Source organism: Monodon monoceros, unplaced genomic scaffold, assembly GCF_005190385.1.
Source record: "Monodon monoceros isolate NGI ecotype Baffin Bay Population unplaced genomic scaffold, NGI_Narwhal_1 Super_Scaffold_15, whole genome shotgun sequence".
NCBI lineage: Eukaryota > Metazoa > Chordata > Mammalia > Artiodactyla > Monodontidae > Monodon > Monodon monoceros.
This window is the reverse complement of record NW_021703771.1, coordinates 47263338-47277614: the sequence shown is the minus strand read 5'-3', so window position 1 is coordinate 47277614 and position 14277 is coordinate 47263338. Positions and strand designations below refer to the sequence as shown.

At 39.2% G+C, this 14277-nt stretch overlaps 1 protein-coding gene across 2 annotated transcripts in view; it reads left to right on the top strand.

The window, feature by feature from the left end:
* The window catches only part of MCM9 (minichromosome maintenance 9 homologous recombination repair factor), an 81098-nt gene that overhangs the window by 51946 nt on the left and 14875 nt on the right, over window positions 1-14277 (top strand). The gene's annotated exons all lie outside the window — the stretch shown is intronic.

Sequence of the window (14277 nt, the reverse complement as noted above, 5' to 3'; positions counted from 1 at the left end):
AATATATGACTATGGGAAAATGTGAGCCATATTGAACTGCAAGGTATGTTTGGTCCTCTAAGAGATTATCAGTTGTCACCGTTCAACACACATTAGTCTTCCCATGGAGATATGTGAAGAAGTAAAAATGAGGTGTTGAGAAAAAGTAAGGTAAGGCTAAAGTATAAATGTAAGTTGACTTAATTCTTGCAGGGAACTTATGAAGAGCTTTCAATGCAGCATTCAACTCGTCCTCTCATTCAGTAATTGTGTGTCTACACTGGGCATAGTACTATGTTAGGAATTTTGAAAGATTCGAAAAGAAAACAAATGTAATTTCTGCTTTCGATGGCATTCTCCTTATATATCCTAATAGAAGGTTTATCACTGCATATAGAAACCTAAATAATATATATTAGCATAAGATGAAGTACCTACTGTGACTCAAGGATACTCAGAGGTTCAGGTATGTGAGTCTCTGGCTGCACGTGACCAATGAGGAGGAGACTTAGGTAGGTTCAGATAGAAATCCATTCACCCAGGTGCTGAGGTGGTTATGGGAAACTTACCTGGCTACAAAGGCTGACCATCAAGCAGGCTGCCAGGTCATCCAAGCAAAGAACAGAACCAGAACTATCTCAGTCCTAAGGCTCCTATTATAGATGTGAAGCCAGCTGATCAGGCAAAAAGGGCTGCCAGGAGAGTCTTCAAACAGTAGTGGGTACCTGAGAGCCAGGCAGACGCTGGTAGGTAGGGATTCTGTGAGATCTATATATACACTTACAAAAAAGGAAAGGGGAGAGGGCGGTAAGAGAAGGATATACCCCAGAGGAAAAAGATACACGAAAAAGCTATGCAGAACCATTATCAAATCTATTCATTTCACTTAATATATAATCATTTAGAGCCTGGCATATGCCAGGCACTGGGCTAGACCCTGAGAAGTACAAAGATGGATACAACACCATCCTTGAGGTGTTCAGTATTTTGTTGGGAAAGATTGAAGAGCAGCAAAAGGATAAGTCCATAATGAAAGTGTTATAAGAGAACATACTTTAAAATAATGATTGCTTCTAAACTCTTTATCAGGGGAAATTAGAGATATAGTTTACCAAGTGTCTTCAAGGCTACTTTCTCTTCTCATTATGTCTCTATTTAATTAGCACCTTTGCTGGTTGGTAGAACCTATGGTTTGTTTTGATATGCCTTTTCCAGAGGCAATCTGAGACATTTTGAAAGATTCCTAAATAATTAACCCTTACATCAGGGAAAATTGGGACAAATGCTATGAACCTGTTTTAGAAAGGGAGAAAATTAGCAGCGCTGTATGATAGTCTACAGAAGAAATCTTTGGAAGTGAAAATATTTTATTAACCACTTCTACTGCCTTACCCTCTGCTAAATGTGAATTAGTATGAACCTTTTGTGCTATATCCATAAGTATGTCATAAGGTCCAAAAGAAATGTTCTTGTAGCTAAACAGTGTTCCCTCAGATTGGACAATCTTGTCATAACCATGACTACTTTATGCACTGGAACAGTGCTGCTTTTCATACTATTTGTGGTGAAGGACCAGTTTTATTGTTGTTTTTCAATCCACCACAGAGCAATATTTTTATAACATAAAATTTATTTTTTAAATGAAATAAAAAAGCAAAGACATACAAAACATAAGCCTGAGTTCTTCTTCCACTTAGCATGTAGAAAGCTGTAAGAGCATGTCACTCTCATCCTAATGAGAAAAATCCAGAGAGCCCACAAAAGTCATAACTTTCCGAACATATTAGAGGGCTGAGTTTACAAGGAAATCAAGGGAACTCAATTCCAAAGTGTGACAAGCCCCTCCTAGGAGAGGTGAGCCACATAGACTGTTCACCTTTGACAGAGCATGAGAGGAAGTGGTGGCTGCCATAGAAGCAAATAAAAGGAAATAACTAAAAAATTTTAAATTCCCTGAAGTCCAAATATGGGATAGGGTATCAGTTTAGAATAACTGGGAGCCCCAAGCACAAGGGGAGTTCTCACTTGTAAGCCCTTCCTCCTTGGGTCTCCACAGACGCCTTGCCTGCCCTCATCATTCATGCAGACCTGAGGGGGGATTGCTGCTGGGTACTAGGCACGAAGCCCTGCTGCTTCTCCAGACACATCTTTCATATGAAGCAAAATTTTTAACTCACTGGGGCCAGGGCAACAAACCCTCTCATCCCCGGGGCCTCTGGAGGAAGGCTAGAAGCAAAAAAATCCTTCTGCCTCAGGAGGAGGTTAGAGAATCTTCCTTCCTTTCTTCCCAAAGGAGCCAGGCAAAAAGATGCTGCTTTTGGGAGGAGGGTAGAAACAAAAGCCATCATCTCCTAAGGGAAGGGCAGGAAAATCTCTCGGGTCCAGGATTCTGACCCAATACAAAGCAGAGGTCCGTGCCACTGGGAAAGGGAGAGAAAGACCCTTCCTGCCTGAGACCCACCACAGATACATGGCAGGGTTCAGCTGCCACAGGTGGGAGGGACAGGAAGGCTTACAGCTCTCTGGTCTGTCCCCTGCAAGAGTAGGTACACAGCGCCTGCCTAAGACCAGGAGACCAAGAACCAACCTGGCCCCAAAATCAGCCTAACACCAGTAACACGCAGTAGCAGTCTGCCACTGGGGAAGGCACTGGAGTGCGGAATGAGACCCCTCTGGTGCAGGTATGCAGGGACTGCTGAAAGCTGAAGGTGGAGCAGAAACTCCAAGGATAATGTTCCAGCTCTGCTCACACTGCCACACGAAGCACAGGGTAATGACAGCTCAGCACAGAAAGAATTTGAAGTCTGTGCTGCACTAAGGGTAAAGATCACAACAGCAGTGCCAATCCCCAGACTAACTGTGATGGTCTTGCACTGTACCTGAAGTGGTATGGTATTATTTGAAGGTAGACTGTAACCAATTAAAGATGTAAATGCTAGAACAACCACTAGAAAATAAGAGACAAAACTAAAACTAATATGTAAGTTGTGGAGGTAAAATGCTATCATAAATAATCCAAAAGAAGGCAGGAAGAGAAGAAAAAGGGAACAAAGAATAGGTGAGACAAAGAGAATATAATTAGCGAGATGATAGATTTATTTATTTATGTATTTATTTATTTGGACTACATCAACATTTAAAACTTCAGAGCATCAAAGGATGCAATGGAGTGAAAAATTAACATGTGGAATCAGAGAAAATATTTGCAAATAATGTATCTGAAAAGGAGTTAATAGCCAGAATATATAAAGAACTCCTGCAGCTCAGCAACACAAAATAATCAAGTTAAAAACTGGGCAAAGAACTTGAATATACATTCATCCAAAGATGATACACAAATGGCCAGCAAGCACATGAAAAGATGCTCAGCATCACTAATCACTAGGAAAATGCAAATCAAACACAATGAGATATCACCACACAAATGTTAGGAGGCTACCATAAAACAAACAAACAAACAAACAGACAAAAAGGAAAGAACAAGTGTTTGTGAGGGTGGGGAGCAACTGGAGCACCTGGAATCCTTGTGGATTATTGGAAATATAAAATATAAAGTGATGCAGCCACTATGGAAAACAGTTTTGCAGTTCAGTTTCAGTTTTGCAAGATGAAGTGCTGGAGACTGGTCACACAGCAATTTGAACACATTTAACACTATTGCATGTACACTTAGAAATGGTGGAGATGGTGAATTTTATGATATGCGTTTTTACCACAATAAAAAATAATATACAAATTTGAAAAAATATAACCCATTCATTCACATTGTTGTACAACCATTTATGTACTTTTCAAAAGAGTTTCTAGCCAATAGGAAAGTGAGGGTGAGAAGATACTTATGACTCTCCAAACTTACTTACTTCATTTGTATATGAAGGTGTTCACAGGGACTCCTTGTGTTTATGAACTCAGTTGATTCTCCAAAATAGTTTCAGAATTATTACCCCAACACCATTGCCAATAACAACAACCACAAAGAAACTAAGTAATATTTAAGCCTTCTTTGCAGTTCTTTTTGGGTTTAGAGTATATTCCACTAAGGTTATATATGGTCAGAGTGCATGTTCAAAAGTTATTTGAATTAATTCTTTTCTTTGTGTGGTCATATTACTGATTTGGTATACAATTAGGAAACAGGTCTTTAAACCTATGTATGTGTACACTTTTAGAGTTTGCCTTTTGATTAATTTTGTTTTCTGAATTTGTAAAACATATTTCAAAAGTCAAAACTATTATACCAAAGAAGTTACACTCATATCCCTTCACCTTCCATTCTGTTTTCTCCTATCCCTTTCATAAACCTTGGTTTCTGATTTATCCTTCCTATATTCCTTGTTTTAGCAAAAATAGTCAAAAACACACGTGTGGGTATTTGTGCACACTCGCATGCGCACCTCCCCTCTTTCTTATGCAAAAGATAGCATAACATATATGCTCTTTGGCACTGTTTTAATGGTATCCTGTAATTATTATATGTAGTGTTCTCATTATCATTTTTTATATGTTTTTTATAAATTCTGCAGTTTTGGTTTGTACATCCCCTTTCTCTCAAGGTTTTTTTTTTTTTTTTTTTTGCGGTACGTAGGCCTCTCACTGTTGTGGCCTCTCCTGTTACGGAGCACAGGCTCCGGACGCGCAGGCTCAGCGGCCATGGCTCACGGGCCCAGCCACTCCGCGGCACGTGGGATCTTCCCAGACCGGGGCACGATCCCGTGTTCCCTGCATCGGCAGGCAGACTCTCAACCACTGTGCCACCAGGGAAGTCCCTCAAGGTTTGCTTTAAAAAGTTTTTTAACCTCCAGGTAGAAGGACCTTTTGAAAATTATTTGTTTTTCAACGGTGCTATTCATTTCTGGTTTTATTGCATTGTGGTCAGAGAATGTTGTTTGTATTATTTCTACTTTAAGGAGCTTCATGAGTGTTTTTTCTTTGTGGCCTCATGTTAGAACAATTTCATGACTGGCCCATCTTTGCTTGAGAAGTTATATTCTTTATAATCAAGATGTGATACACACACACACAGATACACACACACACACACAAACACACACACGCCTATAAACTATACCTTATAAGGTCTTGTATATCTTTATTTACCTTTTGTCTGTTTGATGTATCTTAGGCTGAAAGAGGTTTGTTAAAGTATTATTACTGTGTGTCTGTTGTTTTCTCTTTGCATGCCTCACATCAGAAACTTTGCATAAAGTTTCTGTTTTATCAAGGTAGTTGCTGTGGCTTTAGCATTTGCAGTTTGTGTTAATGCTGTGTGGCCTGAATTTTACCTTGCCTGGTATCAAGATCACAACTCCTGATTTCATATTACTTACATTTGCCTAATATATCTGCCTCTTCCTTTATGTTCAGCCTTTTGATTGCAATTTGTTCTCTTGTATACAGCATAAAGTTGGTTTTATTTTACTTTGCTTTGTCTTACAAGTAACCTGAAAATCTTTTTCTTTTAATGTGAGTTAAGCATATTTACATTTATTGGTGTTACCAATATGCTTGGTGTCAAGTGTTTCATTTTTAAAAAAACTTTGTTTCTTTTTCTATTTGTTTGGCATTTAAGAAGGTTTGCATTCTTGTTATACATTAGGGGTTGGCAGATTTTTTGTATAAAGGTCCAGGTAGTAAATACTTTAGGGTTTTGTGGGCTATATAGTCTCTGTTGGAACTACTCACCTCTGCTAATGTAGACAATATGACTGCATCAATATGTCTATGATGTGGACAGAATAAAGAAGCCATAGACAATATGTAAAACAATAGGTGTAGCTGTTTCCCAGTGAAGCTTTACTTAAAAAATAGATAGTGAGCTGGATTTGATCTGCTGGCTGTAGTTTGACAACGCCTGTTCTAGGGCTTACATATAAATACCTTTTATAATGCCTGCAGCCCCCTTTATCTTCCCTTGGGAGCTTTAAATAATATCCTTTGACTGTACTTCATTACCCATTTGGTAACCAATGAGCATATGCTACTTTCCCTTTTCTCCCTTCTCTTTACTATTAAAAAATTGTTATATTATTTATACTTTGTCAGGACAAATAACACTTATATTTATATACTCTTCTTCTACTTTTATACCTTCCTTTGTTTTGGTCTTAGACCTAAAATTAAATATATTCAGGGCTCACCATCAATCCTTTTGCCAGAGTATCACTGTCATCTCTTGGTTGAATGAAGGTCTCCTCTAACAGATTCCTTGGGAGGGGTTCCTGAGTACTGTACTGAGTTTGTGCAGGTTTAAAGCTATTAATATTTTTCATAGCTTTGATACTTGAAGAACAGCGTGACTGGATATAAAGACCTAGCCTTATACTTTCTTTCCTGTCATCTTGCTTTGCATGTTGCTGTTGACAAATCTAATGCCATCCTGATATCCTTTGCTTTGTAGGTGATTTGATTTTCTTGCCTGAAGACCCAGAAGGATTTTTCTCTTTGTGGTTTAAGTGTAATACTTTTACTAGGCCATATCTTAGTTGATTATCCTTGGTCATTTTTTTTAGATGTTAGTGAGCTCTTTGAAAAGTATCAATAGAAGACTTCATTTCTCTCTGGAAATGTTTCTTGAATTATAGTTTCACATATTCTGTTCTTTGTTTTGTTTTTATTTTTCAGAAATTCCAGTTACATGTATGTTAGGTCTTCTTTGCCTAGATTCTATAGCAACCAATTTTTTTCTGAGACTTTTTAGCTGTTTTGTTTTTATTCTCTTGGCATTTTTATTCCTCCCCTTAGCAACCTTTATTATATTTTCATTCCTGTCTGTCCTCTCTTTAGATGCCCAGATTTAAATGTTCATTTCTGAAATTATTTTGTCTTCCTCCCTTCTCCCATTTTCTTCCCTGAGTCATCTCTGGATGTTCATCTTCCTCTTTTTTATATTTTTCTGTTCTGAGTTTTTGAATTCTGATTTGGAATGGTTCTTCATACGTACAAATGTTTGTTTAAGAATATTTAATTTAAGTGAGCGTATTAAATACAGATTGCTTCTACTTTGTGGGCTTTTTTAGGGGGAGGTGGAGTGGGGGTTTTACCAACTAAGGTATTTTGATTCTTGTGGTAGTTTTGTACTAATAATGCATATTATTTCCATTCATTCTGAAATGTCTTATCTTTTCCTGAATCAGTAGTAGTTATTCTATTAAGGTGGTGGTCAGAGGTTTGGATGGTGTACTAGTTTTTAGTTCAGAGTAATCTCAGCTCAGTGCATTTTACTTAATAGAGTTTTTTCCTAAGGTTTAAGGGGGGCAGGTGATGTGTTCTGATTTTGTGTTTCTCATTTGTGCTGTAGGATCTTTAATATACTGCTTGCCTCCTTCTCCTGATTGCCAACACTCCAAGGGACCCTTGCCCCTTGTAAGTCACCTCCATCCACTCCAGGACCCTTCCCAAGCCTGCCACCTCTGGTCCCAGGAACTTTCAGGTTCCTCTTTCTATTGCCCAGTAGTCACTGCTTTGATGAGGTCTCAAGGCTGTTCTCAATATTTCCCCGCTCTGTGTGGGATTCCCTCCTTGTAAGGGTGGTTTTATCTGTCTTCCTCCATCATGAGGAACCCATTGCCCTCTCCTCCTTTTCACTAAGTCTCCACCCATCTTCCTGTTCCAACATGGGCTCTAGATTAGCTTTGCTGGTTTCTAATGTCTGTTTACATGGAAACTGAAGTTTGTCGTATTCTGTCTCTCTCTTAGCTAGCTTTCAGTTTTGTTTTACAGGTTTATTTGCCCTTCTTGTTTTTCCCTAAGGTCTCTGGAGCATGTGTTGAGAGATTTGGATATAAGCAGCTGCCATTATCCTATGGAAGCCTGGAAGTCAACATTTTGTTTTTTAAGCTATTCTTTCTTGTTGTTTAAATAACACCAACTTTTGCTGTATATTTTTAAAACATTGCCTGTGTTTTCCTTGAACCATTTCCAGAAAAAGTAATTAGATTGTTATCTGCAATCATTTTGAAGGGCTCAAATACAGATATGGAATTAGACTTGTTCTATATTCTTTAGAATCAATGGATTGAAGGTTCAGGGAAGCATATTTAGAATCAGTACAAGCAAAACTTCTAGTGGCTAGAGCTGCCTAGAGATAAGTAGGCTGCCTATAGGGTTTAGAGGTCTTCAAGTTCATCTAGAAAAAAATTATATAAGGAATTCAAGCATCTAATGAGTGAATGGATAACCTTTAAGGTGCCACCTATGAGATGCTGCAAATTATGGGCTGGCCCACAAACTCAGCCATGATGAACGAATTCAGCTGCTGGCTGGTTTATTGCAGAATATGTACATACATAAAATACGGTTTCACATTATATCATGAAATATGGAACATGATCTGTGCTAGACATGGAACAAGTTCAGGAAACTGCATCAAGAGCTCTGCCTTTTAAAAAATGACCACAAGAATGTATTGGGTATTGAAAGAATTATCATAATGATGAAGAGCAAGAGTCCCTGAGCTTGTCTGGCTGGGTTGAGGTTCCATCTCCACTTCCTGCTAGCCAGGCATATCACCCGACTCCTCTGTGCCTTGGTTTCCTCATGGTACGATGGTGAAAATTGTTCTGTCTGTTTCATACAGCTGTGAAAATTAAATGAGTTAATCCAGTAAAGTGGGGTCCTGCTGAGCGGGCATTATTAAGGGAGGTTTTGTGATTAAACCCTAGTTCTAATTCTAAGATAACTCCTTTTGCACTGTTCTCTGGCCCCTGGCTCAGCTCAGCACACAAAGGGTTCTTCTTGTCCATTATCCTCCTTTGGCCACATCTGAAGGCGGCCCCTGAGCTTCCCAGCCTGCATCCTCCTGGAGCAAGCTTAGGGGACCAAGATTGTTATTTTTGTTTGTTTGCTTTTTACAAACGTACCATTTTATTTTGATTCTTTCCTCTGACTTTTTCTCTTAACAGCTTTGAGGTATAATTCACATGCTACGTAAAGCCCACCCTCTGAAGCACACAATTCTGTAGGTTTCAGTGTATTCACAGAGTTGCGCAGCTATTACCACTGGTTCCTGAGCATTTCAGTCACCCCAAAGAGAAATCCCACATCCTGTAGCTCTCACTCCCCATTTTCCGTCTCTCCCAAGTCCTTGGCAACTACTAATCTACTTTCTATCTCTGTGGATTTGCCTGTTCTGGACATTTCATATAAATCGAATCATATAAGATGTGACTTTTTGTGTCTGGCAACTTTCACTTGCTTTTAAGGTTCATCCGGGTTGTTGCATGTATCAATAGTTTGTTTCTTTATGTGGCTGAATAGTCTTTCTTTATATGAATATACCACATTTTGTTTATCCATTCATCAGTTGATAAAAATTTAGGCTGTTTCCAATTTGGGGCTATTATGAATAATGCTACTAAGAAGATTCAAGTACAAGTTTTTGTGGGGACATATGTTTTCATTACTCTTGAGTATATACATAGGAGCAGATTGCTGGGTCAAATGGTAACTCCATATTTAACTTTTTGAGGAACTGTTTTCCAAAGCCACTATACCATTTTACAATCTCTCGCGCAATGTATGAAGGGTCCAATTTCTCTACATTCTTGCTAACACTTGTTATTGTCTTTGTGATTATAACAGTACTAGTGTATCTAAAGTCGTATCTCACTGTTTTTTTTTTAACTAAAGTGTAGTTGATTAACAGTGATCCAGATATATATACAGTTATATATCTATATATCTCTCTATATATATTCTTTTTCAGATTCTTTTCCCTTATAGGTTATTATAGAATATTGAGTATAGTTCCCTGTGCTATATACAGTAGGTCCTTGTTGGTTATCTATTTTATATACAGTAGTGTGGATGTGTTAATCCCAAACTCCTAATTTATTCCTCCTACCCCCCTTTCCCCTTTGGTAACCATAAGTTTGTTTTCTATGTCTGTGGGTCTATTTCTGTTGTTTAAATAAGTTCATTTGTATTTTATTATTTTTCAGATTCCACATATAAGTGATATCATATGATATTTGTCTTTCTCTGTCTGGCTTACTTCACTCAGTGTGATCATCTCTAGGTCCATCCATATTGCTGCAGATGGCATTATGTCATTCTTTTTACAGCTGAGTAATGTTCCATTGTATAAATATACCACATCTTCTTTTTCCCTTCATCTCTTGATGGACATTTAGGTTGTTTCTGTGTCTTGGCTATTGTAAATAGTGCTGCCATGAACATTGGGATGCATGTATCTTTTCAAATTATAGTTTTCTCCGGATATATGCCCAGGAGTGGGATTGCTGGATCATATGGTAGGTAACTCTATTTTTAGTTTTTTAAAAAACCTCCACACTGTTCTCCATAGTGGCTGTACCATTTTACATTCCTACCAACAGTGTAGGAGGGTTCCTTTTTCTCCACAACCTCTGTAGCATTTATTATTTGTAGACTTTTTGAAGATGGCCAGTCTGACCAGAGTGAGGTGATACCTCCTTGTAGTTTTGATTTGCATTTCTCTCATAATTAGCAGCATTGAGCATTTTTTCATGTGCCTGTTGGCCATCTGTATGTCTTCTTTGGAGAAATGTCTGTTTAGGTCTTCTGCCCATTTTTTGATTGGGTTGTTTGGTTTTTTTGATATTGAGCTACATGAACTGTTTGTGTGTTTTGGAAATTAATCCCTTGTCAGTAGCATTGTTTGCAAATATTTCTTCTGATTCTGTAGGTTGTCTTTTCTATTTTGTTTATGGTTTCCTCACTGAGGTTTTGATTTGCATTTTCCTAATGACTAAAGACATTGAGCATCTTTTCATAAGTTTATTAGCCATTTGTATATCTTCTTTGGAGAAATGTCTATTCCAATCCTTTGCCCATTTTTAACTGGGTTATTTATCATTTTATTGTTGAGTTCTAAGAGTTCTTTGTATGTTCTGAATATAAGTCCTTTATCAGATATATGATGTGCAAATAATAATTTCTTCCATTCTGTGTGTGGGTTTTTTCACCTCCTTGATGGCATCCTTTGAAGCATAAAAGTTTCAAATTTTGATGCAGTTTATTTTACCTATTTTGTCTTTTTTTTTACTTGTGCTTTTGGTGTCATATGTGCAAAAGGTTGTTTTTACAACTTGAAAGCAATTGCCAATGAAAAAAATTAATCAATAGTCGATCTAAGAAAGAAATGGAGAATTTTATTTGAGCCAACCTGAGATTATAACCTGGGTGACAGTCTTTCAGGAAGCTCTGAGGACTGTTCTGAGGTCAAAGCACAGTTATGTAAGTTTTTGACATGATGGGTTATATGTCAAAGGATGTATTATTGACAGTTTACACAATCCAGATCTACACATACAAAGTGAGTTGTGGGTCATGGGTCATCGTGGCCCCTTACAAGATTAAGAAGGAAGGTTATCTCCTAAGGAGGTCTGGTTAGTGCAGATACACAATACACACTAAAGGGGAGGGAGGAGGCCCAAATAGGCAGAGAAGAATTTTATGTTTAAATTTTCTTGTCTTGCCATAAAGTATGAATTTTATTCCATCACAACAAAGGCTTCTTCAGACTGAGTTTGTGGTTTCTTTGGCAGTGCAGATCCCGTAGTAATTTAGGTCTCTGATCCCTTTGCTTCTAGTCAGTTGCATATGCCAGTATCCAGAATTCCTTTCTTGACATATTTCTCAAGCTCAGTTTGTTGGGTTTTGGGGGTTTTTCCTTCTTTGCCTTGGGCTGCTATAACAAAATACTGTAGACTGATTGGCTTAAACAACAGACTTTTATTTCTCATAGTTCCAGAGGCTGGGGAGTCCAAGGTCAAGGTGCTAGCAGATTCGATTCCTAGTGAAGACCCACTTCCTTGCTCTGAAACAGCTGCATTCTTGCTGTTGCCCGCATGGCCTCCCCTCCATGTGCGAGCCCGAAGAGAGAGCTCTTGTCTCCCATCCTCTGCTTTCAGGATGTGAATCCCATTATGAGGGCTGTACACTCATAACCCCATCTAAACCTGGTTACCTTCCTAAGCTCCCCAACTCATAATATCAGCACTTTGGGTGTCAGGGCTTCAAAATAGGAATTTTCGGGGGACACAAACATTCAGTCCATAACGCTGTCCATTCCATTTTTTTAAATTGTGGTTAAAAAACAAAAAACAAAAAACACATAAAATTTACCATCCTAATTATTTCTAAGTATACAGTTCAGTAGTGTTAAGTACATTCACATTGTTATGTAACCAATCTTCAGAACTCTTCATCTTGCAAAACTGAAACTCTACACCCATTAAACAACAGCTCCCCATTTTCCCCTCTCCCCAGTCCCTGGCAACCACCATTTTACTTTCTGTTTCTATGAATGTGACTACTCTAGAAACCCCATATAAATGGTATCATATAGTATTTGTCTTTTGTGACTGACTTAATTCACGTACCATAATGTTCTCAAAGTTCATCCATGTTGTATTTTGTGGCAGGATTTCCTTTCTTTCAGGCTGAATAACATTTCATTGTGTGAGTGTGTATATTGTTTATCCATTTATTCATCCATGGACACTTGTATTGCTTCCTCCTCTTGGCTATTATATAGCTGCTGTGAACATGGGTGGGCCTTCGTTCCATTTTTCTTCAACTTAATGGTGGCTACCCTAAGGCCATCTAAGCTGAAGGCTTCATTCTTTTTTTGGGGGGGGGCGGGCCTCTCACTGTTTCGGCCTCTCCCGTTGCAGAGCACAGGCTCCGGATGCGCAGGCTCAGCAGCCATGGCTCACGGGCCCAGCCTCTCCGTGGCATGTGGGATCCTCCCGGACCGGGGGCACGAACCCGTGTCCCCTGCATCGGCAGGCGGACTCTCAACCACTGTGCCACCAGGGAAGCCCAAGGTTTCACTCTTAATCTGGGTCACTTTATACTACTGAGAATATTGACTGGACCTTTGTTGTTCAAAGCCTGTTTCAGTCTTTCCCCTTACTTTCTGGAGTCTAGAGGCAACTGTCTTTTCCAGCCCTTCAAAGCCTCAAATTCCTGAGCTGTCTATTCTCTTTCGTTACTCCTTGAAAAGTGGTCACTTCTCTCCTGTGCTCATCTCTTCCTGCAGTGTTTTGCCAGAGGTAGTTTTTCTTGCTTGAGTCACAGTCTGATGTGGGTGCTGGGTGAGGCACTGTGCTCCATAGTCCCTCAGGTGGCTGTCTGACTCCAGGGCCTTATCCTCACCTGTACCAGCAGAGAGAGAGAGAAGCGGGGAGGGTTGCACAGGGAGGCTTTTAGGAGCCTGACCTGGAAGTAGCATATGTTCTCCTACCCCCATTCCATTGGCAAGACTTGTTATTACAGCTCTCCTTAACTGGAAAGGATGGGAAATTAAATCTTGCTCTGTCCCCAGGGAGAAAGGAAAACAAGGTTTTGTGAACACAGAGCAGCCACTGCCACAGGCTAGAGCTAAATTTGGAAGTGCCAGCTTATAGGTAGTGATTAAACCCATGAGCAAAGATGGGGATCACCGGTAAAGATGTAATGAGAGTAATGGGGGACCATCACAAAAATAAGGGCACTATCCGGAGGGCCTGTCATGGTAAAAATAATTTAAGTAACTTAACTTTACGATGTTTAGAAAAAGTACTCCCATGTATTTAGGAAGTTTTAAACATGTGGATTAAAAATGGAAAAATAGCTTTTTCAGAAACTGAAATGTTTTCACTCCTTGAAGTTAATGCAGAAAACAAAATATACTAGCGTGATTATTTTATGACTGATGAAGCCTGTGAGTATAAAATGACTCTGAATTTTAGAAATACTGTACTAAGTAAAGTAAAGATTAATTTTTGTTTATCACTTATTCAGTACATGTTTATTGAGCATCTAATATGTGACAGACAGTGTGAGCATTATAACAGTAAGTCACAGGCCCTCAAGGGGGATCAAATTAAGTAGGAAAAAAATAAGGCAAGGAGGGCTTCCCTGGTGGCGCAGTGGTTGAGAGTCTGCCTGCCGATGCAGGGGACACGGGTTCGTGCCCCCGGTCCGGGAGCCATGGCTGCTGAGCCTGCGCATCCGGAGCCTGTGCTCCGCAACGGGAGAGGCCACAACAGTGAGAGGCCTGCGTACCGCAAAAAAAAATTAAAAAATAAGGCAAGTAATGAATACCTAAAACATGAGGCAGAATCTTCAAGACCACAGGAAGTGTTTAAAATGTGACACCACCAGGGTGGCAGTCTGGAGATGAAAGAGCATTGGTTTTGGAGTTAAGCAGATCTGGGTTTGAATCACAGCTCTGTAGCTCTCCACGTAACCTTGGGGAAGTTGTTAACAACTTGGGACTTCTAGTTTCCTTATTTCCAAGTTGGTGATAATAATATCTACCTTTCAGGTTGT